This window comes from Orcinus orca, chromosome 17, assembly GCF_937001465.1.
Source record: "Orcinus orca chromosome 17, mOrcOrc1.1, whole genome shotgun sequence".
Taxonomy (NCBI): domain Eukaryota; kingdom Metazoa; phylum Chordata; class Mammalia; order Artiodactyla; family Delphinidae; genus Orcinus; species Orcinus orca.
The window spans coordinates 55902831-55915305 of record NC_064575.1 but is presented as its reverse complement, the minus strand read 5'-3'; the positions used below and the strand labels follow the sequence as shown (position 1 = coordinate 55915305).

Genomic DNA, 12475 nt, shown 5'->3' with positions numbered 1-12475 from the left:
GGTCTTGGAATATATCCTCCACAGATAAGGGGGGACCACTGTACTTAGAAATATCAATTTAACTGAATTTTCTATTTTCCTACAGAAAAGTTATATAAAAGTACTGTATTAGTCTGGGTTCTTCAGAGAAACAGAACTAATAGCATATATACAGAGAGAGAGAGAGATTATAGGAAATTGACTCACAGTAATAGAGACTGAGAAGTTCCTGGATCGTCAGTTGACCCAGGAGAGTCTGAATTTGAAGGCCTGAAAACCAGGAGAGCTGATGGTGTAAGTTCCAGTCTGAGTCCCAGTATGAAGGCTGGAGAGGACTGATGTCCAGGCTAGCAAACAATCATGCAGAAAGGGAATTCTCACTCTGCCTTTTTGTTCTAGTCAGGCCATCAATGGATTGGATGAGACCCACCCACATTGGGGAGGGCAGTCTGCTTTACTCAGTCTGCCAATTCAAATGTTAATCTCATCCGAAAATACCCTCACAGACACACCCAGAATGTTTTACCAAATCTCTGGGCAATCAGTGGCCCAGTCAAGTTGGCACAAAAAAATAACCATCATAAGCACTTTTGATGATATTTTTTTCCAGAGCAACTGTGAAATGGCAAAGAATATTCTTAGGAACGTTAAATGGGAAATATACAATTTTAACATAGATAAATAAGGATGTTATCAATTACTGACTTGGGGCATTCACTTCAATCAGGGGTAAATCTTGGAGAAAAAGGTAGCATTTTCAAATTCAGAGATCCTCAAGGGCATGATGACTGATTGACATGCACATCTATAGCCTCCTGATTACATATATTCTGTCACCAGATGTCTGATTTTATTTTCAACTTTACTTTGCCACATTTGAATAACCATCTAACAGATTACCTTGCACATAAATTTTATGAATGTTGTTATAATTTGCATGAATAATGTTTATACTTCTGTGGTAGATTTTATTTTCCAACCTATAACTTTTGCCATAAATTCCTAAATGCAAAAGAAGAAATTAAACAGCTTCTTGAGAACACTTGCTATATGTATAGACTTAATCAAATCAGTTATCTTTGCTTTTATCTACTTGTCAAAGTGTATTAAAATAATGCATTAGGAGTGGATTTAGGGTGAACTGAAGATGTAGGATTATGAATAACCACGCTAGGGCATACTGATAATGAAATCATCTAAAAGAAGCTGACAAAGGCTAATTATATCACTTTAAAAATGTATCTTATAATAAAAATTAAACTATATGACTAATATACTCCCTTAAAAACTATTTTATTTTGATTAAACAAATAGATGTACATAGATTTAAAGGTCATATAGATTTTCAAGGCTTATAATAAAAATTAGCACTCCCTCATCCTACTCAACAGCCCAATGACAATTCCTGCTCCCAAAGGTATAATCACTGTCAAATCTTTTTTAGCTAATTCTCCTGATGTGCAACTCATATTTCTAAATAACATGCTTTACTACTTTAAAAATTTTATTAGTTTAGATATTATTGACCATATCACTATCTACTATAAAAATATGAACATATAATACCTTATACATCCCTAATGCACACTTTATTCAAAATTTTTGTTAAACCAAAAGTTTATATTTTGTTAACAGTTAATCTGTATAGGATATGATGATTACATTTTCTTTTGATCTCTTTGATTTTCCTGAAGTTAATACTTTCTTTGTCATCTTCTCAGTTTTCCATGACCTACCACCATTTTATCCCCAAATTATTTGCTGGTGCAATACAGTCAAGTACCTTATTACATCAGTACATTCAAAGACAGATAAATTAGCGGTCATTTTCTTCCCCCCATGCAGGTGTCCTTGGAAGCTTCTGTCCTGCTCAGTTCTAGACCAATTTCTCTCTGTGACTAAAACTTCCTTTTCATCATCTCCTGAGAATTCCCTTAATTTTGTCCTGTATTATATTCTAGATTTCCTGAATACTGTGTCTTCCTCTTTCATGGTTTACTACCCCCTTTCTTTTTTTCTCTTTCCCTCCCTCCCTCCCTTCCTCCCTCCCTCCCTTCCTTCCTTCCTTCCTTCTTTCCTTCCTTTCATCCTTCCTTCTTGTTCTTTTCATTGTTGTTATTGAGTAAAACTTCATGTAGCTTCCTGAGACAATTTATGTTCAAAGTAATTTTTTTTTAGTTTTGGCAAAACTAAAATTTTCTTTATTCTACCCTCATACATGACATATAGCTTGAGAGGGTATAGAATTCTAGGGTGCAAATTATTTTCCATGAATTTTTAATTTTATTTTTCCAGTTTTATTGAAATATAATTTACATATCACATTATATAATTTTAGGAATATAACATGATGATTTGATACACATATATTGTTAAATGATTACCACAATATAGTTAACACCTCCATCACCTTATATAATTACCGTGTGTGTGTGTGTGAGTGTGAACATTTAAGATTTACTTTTAGCAACTTTCAAGTATACTATACAGTATTGTTACCTATAGTCACCATGCTGTACATTAAATCCTCAGGACTTATTTATTGTATAACTGGAAATTTGTACCCATGAATCAGCATCTCCTCATTTCCTCCACTCCCCAACCCATGGCAAACACCATTCTACTCTATGAGTTCAGCTTTTTAAAATTCCACATATAAGTGATATCATACAGTATTTGCATTTTTTCTGTATGACTTATTTCACTTAACATAATGTCCTCAAGTTTCATACATGTCGTCTCAACTGGGAGGATTTCCTTCTTTCTCGTGTTGAATAATATTCATACATGAATATTCTTCATTCATTCATCTGTAGACAGACACATATTGTTTTTATATCCTGGCTACTGGGAATAGTGTGGAAATGAACATGGGAATGTGGATATTTCTTTAAGATTTGATTTCATTTCCTTTGGATATATACACAGAAGTGGGATTGCTAGGCTACATGGTAGTTCTATTTTTAATTTTTTGAGGAACCACCCTACAGTTTCCATAGTAGATGTACCAATTTACATTTCCAGCAATAGTGTACAAGGATCCCCTTTTTTCCACATCTTTACCAACACTTTTTAATCTCATGTCTTTTTTTATACAGCCATTCTAACAGGTGTGAAGTGATATTTCATTGTGGTTTTGATTTGCATTTTCCTGATGATGAGAGATGTTAAAATCTTTTCAAGTACTGGTTGGCCATTTGTATGTCTTCTTTGAAAAAATGTCTTTTCAGGTCCTCTGCCCATTTTTTATTGGAATGTTTGGTTTTTTGCTATTGAGTTGTGTTCCTTATATATTCTAATTATTAACCCCTTATCTGATAGGTGTTATGGAAATAGTTTAACCCATTCCATAGGTTACCTTTTCATTTTACTGATTGTTTCTTTTGCTGTGCAGAAGCTGTTTAGTTTGACGTAGTCCAGTTTATTTACTTTTGCTTTTGTTACTTGTGCATTTGGTGTCATATCCAAACAATCATTGCCAAGACGGATGTCAAGGAGCTCTTCCCGTTTTCTCCTAGTAGTTTCACTGTTTCAGATCTTATGATTAAATCTATAATGGATTTCAAGTTAATTTTTGTAAGTGGTGTAGGAAAGGGGTTCAATTTCATTCTTTTGCATGTGATTGTACACTGCCCAGTACCATTTATGGAAGAGATTATCCTTTCTCCATTGAGTATTCTTGGCTTCCTTGTCACATATTAGTTGAAGCTAAGTGTGAGAATTAATTTCTGGGCTCTAGATTCTGTTCAATTGGTCTATGTGTCTATTTTTATGCCAGTACCACGTTGTTTTGATTACTTTGTTCCTTTGTAATATAGTTTGAAATCAGGAATTGTGATGCTTCCAGCTTTGTTCTTCTTTCTCAGAAATGCTTTGGCACTCTGGGATCTTTTGTGGTTCCATATGAATTTTAGAATTATTTTTTTCTTTTTCAGTGAAAAAATGCTGTTGGAATTTTGGGGGATTGCACTAAATCTATAGATGGCTTTGAATAGTATGGATATTTTAAAAATATTAATTCCTTCAATTCATAATCGGAGATAGCTTTCCATTTATTTTTATCTTCAATTTCTTTCATCAATGTCTTATACACTTCAGTGTGCAGATATTTCACTTCTTTGGTTAAATTCATTCCTAAGTATTTTTTTTTTTGGAGACTATTGTAAATGGCCATGTTTTCTTATGTTCTTTTTCAGATAGTTCATTGTTAGTGTTTAGGAACACAACCAATTTTTGTATATTAATTTTACGTACTGAAATTTTACTGAATTTATTTATTAGGTCTAACAGTTTTTTGGCGGAGCCTTTGGTATTTTTCTAAAAATAATATCATATCATCTGCAAACAGGCAATTTTACTTCTCTTCCTTACTGATTTGGATGTCTTTTATTTTGTTTATTTCCCTAATTATTTTGGCTAGAACTTTTAATACCATGCTGAATAGGAGTGGTGACAGTGGGCACCTTTGTCTTGTTCCTGACCTCAGAGGAAAAGCTTTCAACCTCTCACCATTAAATATGATGTTATCTGTGGGCTTGTCATATATAGCTTTTATTATGTTGAGGTATGTTCCTTCTATATTCACATTATTCAGTCTTTATCATGAAAGGATATTGAATTTTGTCAAATGATATTTCTGCATCTATTGAGATGTTCATCTAATTTTTGTCTTGCATTCTACTCATGCTGTGAATCACACTTATTGCCTTGTATATGTTGAACCATCCTTGAATCCTAGGAATAAATTGCACTTGATCACAGTGTATGATTCTTTTAGTGTGTGGTTGAATTTGGTTTGCTAATACATTGTTGGAAATTTTTACACCTATATTCATTTGGAATATTGGCCTGTAGCTTTCTTTTCTTATAGTGTCCTTATATGGCTTTGTGTCAGAGCTGGCCTTCTAAAATGAGTTTGGAAATATAGCCTCCTCTTCAGTTTTTTGGAAGAGTTCAGGAAGGACTGGCAATAGTTCTTCATTTATTTTTTAAAATTAATTAATTTTTGGCTGTGTTGGGTCTCCGTTGCTGCACTCAGGCTTTCTCTAGTTGCAGCGAGCAGGGACTACTCTTCGTTGTGGTGCACAGGCTTCTCATCACAGTGGCTTCTCTTGTTGCAGTGCACGGACTCTAGGCGCATGGGCTTCAGTAGTTGTGGCATGTGGGCTCTGTAGTTGTGGCTCATGGGCTCTAGAGCTCAGGCTTAGTAGTTGTGGTGCACAGGCTCAGTTGCTCCATGGCATGTGGGATCTTCCCAGACCAGGGCTTGAACCCATGTCCCCTGCATTGGCAGGTGTATTCTTAACCACTGCGCCACCAGGGAAGTCCCAGCAATAGTTCTTTAAATGTTTGATAAAATTCACCAGAGAAAACTTTTTGTCCTGTGCTTTTCTTTGTTTGGAGGCTTTTTTTTTTTTTTTTTTTTTTTTGCGGTACACGGGCCTCTCACTGTTGTGGCCTCTCCCGTTGTGGAGCACAGGCTCTGGATGCGCAGGCTCAGCAGCCATGGCTCACGGGCCCAGCAGCTCCGCGGCATGTGGGATCTTCCCGGACCAGGGCACGAACCCATGGCCCCTGCATCAGCAGGCAGACTCTCAACCACTGCGCCACCAGGGAAGCCTGTTTGGAGGCTTTTGATTACTTCAGCTCCTTACTAGCAATTGGTCTGTTCCTATTTTCAATTTCTTTATGATTCATTCTTGGTAGGTTGTAGGTGTCTAGGGATTTATCCATTTTATTTTTAGATTATCCAGTTTAATGGCATATAATTGTTCACAGTAGTCTCTTATGAACTTTTGCATTTCTGTGATATCTTTTGTAATATGTCCTCTTTCATTTCTGATTTTGAGTCTTCTCTCATATTTTCTTAGCTAGTCCTTATTATTTCTGTTCTTCTGCTAATTTTGGGCTTAGTTTATGCTTCCTTGTCTAATTCTTTAAGTTGTAAAGTTAAGTTTTTTATTTGAGATCTTTCTTTTGTGTAACATAGGAACTTACCACTATGAACACTCCTCTTAGTACTGCTTTTGCTGCATCCCATAAGTTTTGGCATGTTGATTTTCCACTTTTGTTTGTTTCAAAATTTTTTTTTTAATTTTCCTTTAGATTTCTTTCTTTACCCATGAGTTGTTTAGAAAAGTGTTAATTTCCACATAGTTGTGAATTTTCCAGTTCTTCTATTGTTATTGATTTCTAGTTTCATTACATTGTGGTCAGAAGAGATACTTGGTATAATTTCAATCTTCTTAAATTTGCTGAGACTTGTTTTGTGACTTAACATATGATCTATTCTGGAGAGTTTGTGTGCACTTAAGAAGAATGTTTGTTCTGCTAATGTTGGATACAATATTCTGTATAAGTCTGTTAGGTCCATTTCATCTAAAATATAATTCAAGTGCAACATTTCCTTATTGATTGTCTGTCTGGATGATCTATCCATTGTTGAGTGTGGGATATTGATGTCCCTTCATATTCTACTATTATTTTTTGTTGTCTATTTCTACCTTCAGATCTGTATTTGCTTTGTATGTTTAGATCCACTTATGTTGGGTGCATATATATTTATGATTGTTATAGCCTCTTGATGTGTTGACCCCTTTATCATATATAATGAGCTTCTTTGTCTCTTATTACAGTTTTTGACTTAAAGTCTATTTTTTCTTATATAAGTATAGCTACCCTTGCTCTCTTTAGGTTCCACTTGCATGGAATATCTTTCCTCATCCCTTCACTTTGAGCCTATGTGTGTCCTTAAAGCTGAAGTGAGTCTCTTGTAGGGAACATATAGTATTTTTTAAAATCCATTCAACTACTCTATGCTTTTTGATTAAAGAATTTAATCCACTTACATTTAGAGTAATTATTGATAAGTAAAGAGTTAACAATGCCATCTTAGTAATTATTTTCTGGCTTTTATATAATTTCCGTCTTCCTCTCTTCCTTTCCTTCTGTCTGTGTTTCTGAATTGATGATTATCCATAGTGGTATGCTTTTATTTCCTTCTCATTATCTTTTGTCTGTCTACTGTAGGTGTTTGTTTTGTGGTTACCATGAAGTTTACATAAAACATCTTATAGATATAACAATGTTTTAGCTAATAGCAACTTAAGTTTGATTGCATACAATAACTCTGCCTTTTTACTCCCCCTTTTTAATTTTTTGATATCAAAATTTACCTATTTTTATGTTGTATATTTGTTAACAGCTTACAGTAGCTATAGTTATTTTTAATATTCCTCCCCCTTAATCTTTATACTAAGTTGTTAACACACCATCATATTACAGAATTCATTTTTTAATCTTCCCATATACTTACCTTTACCAGTGTTGTATATTTTCATATGTTTTCACGTTAATAAGTAGAGTTGTTTTATTTTAGCTTGGAGAACTCCTTTCATCATTTTTTGTAAGGCAAGTCTAGCGATGATGAACTTCCTTAGCTTTTGTTTGTCTATGAATGTCTTTATCTCTCCTTCGTTTCTGAAGGACAACTCTGCCAGATAAAGTATTCTTGGTTGGAAGTGTATTTTCTCTCAGTGCTTTGAATATATGATCCCACTGTCTCCTGGACTGTAAGGTTTCTGCTGATAAATCCTCTGATAGACTTATGAGGTTTCCTTAGTAAGATAAGTTTCTTTTCCTGCATTTAAGATTCTCTATTTATCTTTGATTTTTTTACTGCTTTAATATAATGTGTCTTGGAGAAGATATTTTGAGTTGAATTTGTTTGGGGACTTATGACCTTCAAAAACATGCATGGCCAAATCTCTCCCCAGAGTTTAGACATTTTTCAGCCATTATTTTTTAAAATAAGTTTTCTGCCCCCTTCTCCCTCTCCTCTCCTTCTGGAACTCCAATAATTTGCCAATTCGTTCATTTGATGGTATACCATAGATCACATAAACTTTCTTTGCTCTTTTTCATTATTTTTTCTTTGTTCTCTGAATGGATAATTTCAAAGTGTCTGTCTTCTGTTTCTTATATTCTTTCTTTTGCTTGATCCATTTTGTTGTTGATACTCTCTATTGTATTTTTCATTTCATTCATTGCATTCTTTTTCCTCAATAGTTTTATATTGATTCTTTTTAATGATTTCTATCTCTTTGTTAAACTTCTCATTTTGTTCACAAATTGTTTTCCTGATTTTATTGAGTTGTGTTTCTCTATTTTCTTGTAGCTCACTGAGCTTCCTTAAAACAGTTATTTTGAATTCTTTATTGGATAATTGGCAGATCTCCATGCCTTTGGGGTCCATTACTGGAAGATTATTATAATACATTTGTGGTGTCATGTTTCCTTGATTTTTCACACTCCTTGAAGTCTTGCACTGTTTACTTCACATTTTAAGTAGTAGTCACCTTCTCCAATCTTTACTGACTAACTTTGGAAAAGAATTACCTTCTTTCAGGCCTACTAGGGATTCTGAGGTTTTCTTTAGATATGCTTTCTCTACACTTCTTGCTCCCTCTTGTGGCAGAATTACTAAGCTTGTATGCTTTCTCTCCATCCTGCTGCACAGCCAGCCAATTACTGACAGCTTCCTTTTTGTTTACCCAAAGGCAATGTTAAATGTTCAAGTTTGTGGTCACTTTCTTACCCACAGATTCTGTTCAGCTTTCTGTACATGCTCACTAGCTGTCTGCCAAATCTTGCTCTTGCTACCTTCAGGAGCTTTACAGGGAGCTGGTCACAGGGTGGTGGTGTGTGGGTGTGGTGCACAGTGTGCTATGGGTGCCCATGTGCCAGTTAGGGGGATTCATGGGTGAGGCACCCCAACAGCTATGGTGTGGGCCTCCTGATGGAGTCCATGATGCAGTTTAGTGGGATCCATGTTCCTCTGATGCATTTTGAGCCCTGGCTGCTGTTCTCCCAGCCGCCTACCATTTCCCAGTCCTACAGCTTATGACTCAGTACTCCAGATGGAGTGAGAGAGCAATGGGCCTTTGGTAGCATCCCACACAGCTGCGGAAGCTGGGCACTCACTCACGTTCTCGTTTTCCTTCATGGGGGAAATCACAGGCTGAGAAGGGCTTTCTTGGCACTGAACTGGGCCACCTAGGGGGAGGGGTGATGCAGGTAAACTCAAGCTGTTTCTCTCACCCTCTTCAATTTGTCCAGTCTCAGCTATTTTGTTCCAACAGTGTGCTGTAACTTCTCTATCGGACTCCTGGACTTCCACAAAGGCTCTCTCATCCATGGGTGATTGTCTAAGCCAGTGTTCTCCAGAGCTTCTGTTCCATGGGCCAGTCCTAGAGCCAGTTCATGGGCCACTTCAGGATCCACAACCAGAACCAAGATCTGTTTTCTTACTACTTAATGCACAGGTGGACGAGACTTTGGCATGTGCTGCTGGATCCCACAGCTCCCACAGAAGCACTTTTTTCTGTGATGGATACCAAATTGTTGTTGATGGAGGGATTCCACAAGGGATATCTTATTCAGCCATCTTGATAATGTTACTCACCTCCCTCAATTTTTGAACACAGTACTTCATTGACTTCCATTTCCAGTGTTGTTCTGAGAAGTCACCATTCTGATTCCTTATCCACTGAATGTAGCCTGCTTCCTTCCCCCAGTCACACCCTGGACACTTTCAGGATCTTCTATTTACCCTCAGTCTTCTGAAATTTAATAATGTGAAAATATGTTGCCTCATCTTATTGAGCCATTTTAGTCTAGAAACTTGTGGTTTGCCATCAGTTCTGATAAATTTCCTTGTATTATCTCTTTCTCTGGAATTATTGTTATCTTGGGCCTCCTTGAATTGATACCACTGTTTTCCTTTCTTCTTTCTCTGGCCACTTTTCTTACTTTATGGAAACTTTCTTTAGCTTTGTCTTCCGAATCTTCACTGCAATTTTTATTTATGTGATCATACTTTAATTTTTTAAGCTTCTTTTTTTGTTTTCTAAAGAGTTCTTTTTCAGTATCCTGTTCTTGTTTCTTCTCTTATCTCTCTGCTGCCAGTAATTATAGGTTTTCTTTTTTGAAGATTTCTTTAGTTCCCTGAAAATTTTCCATTTCCTCAGTGCTTCTTTATTTTTTCTCTTTCACATTAGAATTATCCCATACATCCTTGATTATCCTTGGTTTTCTGTTTCTAATATTACTGACACACTAAAAACCTTACTGGAAGTTTGTGTCTATGGATAGAGTGGAGTTTGAGTAGTGCATGTCAAGTGGTAGGCTTTGTGTGATAGGGCAGGGACCTTGATGATGAAGGTTCCTGTCTATATCTCTAAGTGTTTTCCCCTTAAGTTCAACACAGAACACCCGCAGAGAAAAATTCTTCAATCCTTAGTCAGGCAAGAGCTTTAATATCTCATTGTTCAGTGTGTAGACTTTCATTTTATCTCTACCTTGAATACAGTGTTCTCACCTTCAGTTAATATCACTGAATACAAAATCTCTCTTGTTTACCCTCTAATGAGTAGGTCTCAGCTTTCAGCCAGGTATGGTGAAGTTGACACCTGGCAGTGTGGTGTGGAAGGAAATTTAGAGGTATCATTGATTCTTACACAGACTTTGCACCAATTCTTGTCTTTCCAATTGCATCTGCATCCCACTTTCAGGGATACCTGTTATTTGTATACCATACTTTTTCTCTTCTTTTCACTCTCATTTTTCTGAGGTATATCCTTAAATAATCTCCTCATAATGTATACATATGAAATAAAACTCCTGAATCTTTATGTATGTGAAAATGTATTTCTTTTGCTCTCATCCTCAGTTGATAGTTTAGCTGGGAATACAATTCTAGGTTTAAAAATCATGTTTTTCCCCTGATAAATTTGAGAGAGCATCACTCTATTGTCTTCTAGAATTCCATATTATTGATTGGAAATCTGATACTAGTCAGAAAACTTCGTATGTTATCTATTCCTTATTTGTTGATGCTTTTATTATTTTCCCATTAACTTGCTGTTCTAGAATTTTACACTTATATACTATTGAACATTATGCGTTTCAACCCAGCAGTAATCTTTCCTCCAACATCCCTAACAGAAGCCTGGTTTCATTGAGATAACTGCTCCTCTTCCATACAGCCCTTCTGATTCAATTAAACTTGCTTCCTTTCTACTCTAGGAATGATCTTTAATTAATTCTAATCTTATAATATGATCTCATCCCCCTTGTTAGTGATTGTTTTAGGAATGGGCAAGGGGCACAATTCTAGAAAAAGGGAGGGTTGCTGGAGGCTTTGGGGAGAGTCCTTTATTGCTCTTAAGAGAGAATTATTGGGAGCCTGTTTCTCTCTCTCCTTTTGGAAATAGACAAGGAAGAATATTGCATCACTTGCTTCTGTCATTCATTTTTGACAATAAGGAACGCTATGTCTAAAACAAAGCTAAGCCACAGAGGAGAACAGCATTCAAATAAAGCTGAAGCCTGATCCTACTAGGCTTGGACATCTGCTTTGCTTCTAGATTCCCTGTTATAAAAGCCAATAAGATTTCTTATAGTTTAAGGCAGTTTCTATTGTTTTCTTGTTACTCAAAGCTGAAGGTGTCTTAACTGATACTAGGTTGTAGAAAAGTCTTTCATCTTTCATTCTTGAGTCACATGAACTGAGGTGTCGGAAATATGGATGGGGAATAGGATAGTCCCCCTGTGGTGTAGTTTAATAGTCAGACTTTCAGGTTAGCCAATAGCATTACTTCCACTCTCTTTGTTCCTGACCATTCTAAACCTTGTGCCTCTTTAGGTGTCATACATATAGTATTGTCATGGGGTCTAGAGACAGAGTACAGAGCTATGCCACTTCCTAGCTAGGTAATGTTTGCATGTTATTAAATGGCTTTGTGCTTTAGTTCACTTATATTTAATATGGAAATATAAGGGTATCTACTGCAGAGGATAGTTGTATTAAATGAGTTATTTTATGTAAAGTGTTTGGCATGTAGAAAGTGCTGTTTAATTGTTAGCTACAACCAAATTACTCCAAATCTTTTCTCCTCTTCCTTTTTTGCAACAGTACCCTAATCTTGTTCAAGATGTTCAGTTAGAAGTACTAATTTTCTGAAATGACCTTCCAGCTATATTTGGCTGTGTAATGCAGTTCAGACCAATAAAATGCAAGCAGAAAACTACTGGAGGAGGCTTTGAAAGAACCTAAAATGTTTTTGCTCAACAGTCAGAATGTATCTTTTCTTTTTGCCCCACCCCCTAGTTCATATCTGGAATGGGACATGATGCTTGAATATACAAGAGCCGTCTTGCAATCATAAGAACAAAATCCACACACTTTGGAATGCAGATAAAAAGGAGAAGGAGCCAATGCAGATGACTTCCCTTAGCAGTATACCAACCCTGAAGTATCCTGGAATTCTTACTGTATGAGGAAGAAAACACCTGTTTTGTTAAGCACTGTACTGGAGTTTCTGTTACATACGGCTAAAGGCAGTCCTAACTGCTACCCACAAGACCTTCCAGGCAGGGAGGTATGCTCTTCTTCCCTTTTGAAATCTTGATTTTAGGGAAGTTATTTTCTTATTCT

The 12475-nt window shown here is 36.1% G+C and overlaps 1 non-coding gene across 1 annotated transcript; it reads right to left on the bottom strand.

Annotated features, from left to right (window-relative positions):
• Window positions 1–502: 502 nt before the first annotated feature.
• LOC117197819 (small nucleolar RNA SNORD66) lies at window positions 503–566 on the bottom strand. The gene has a single exon (XR_004478701.1). It is a non-coding gene; the product is annotated as a small nucleolar RNA SNORD66 (small nucleolar RNA).
• Window positions 567–12475: the final 11909 nt, after the last annotated feature.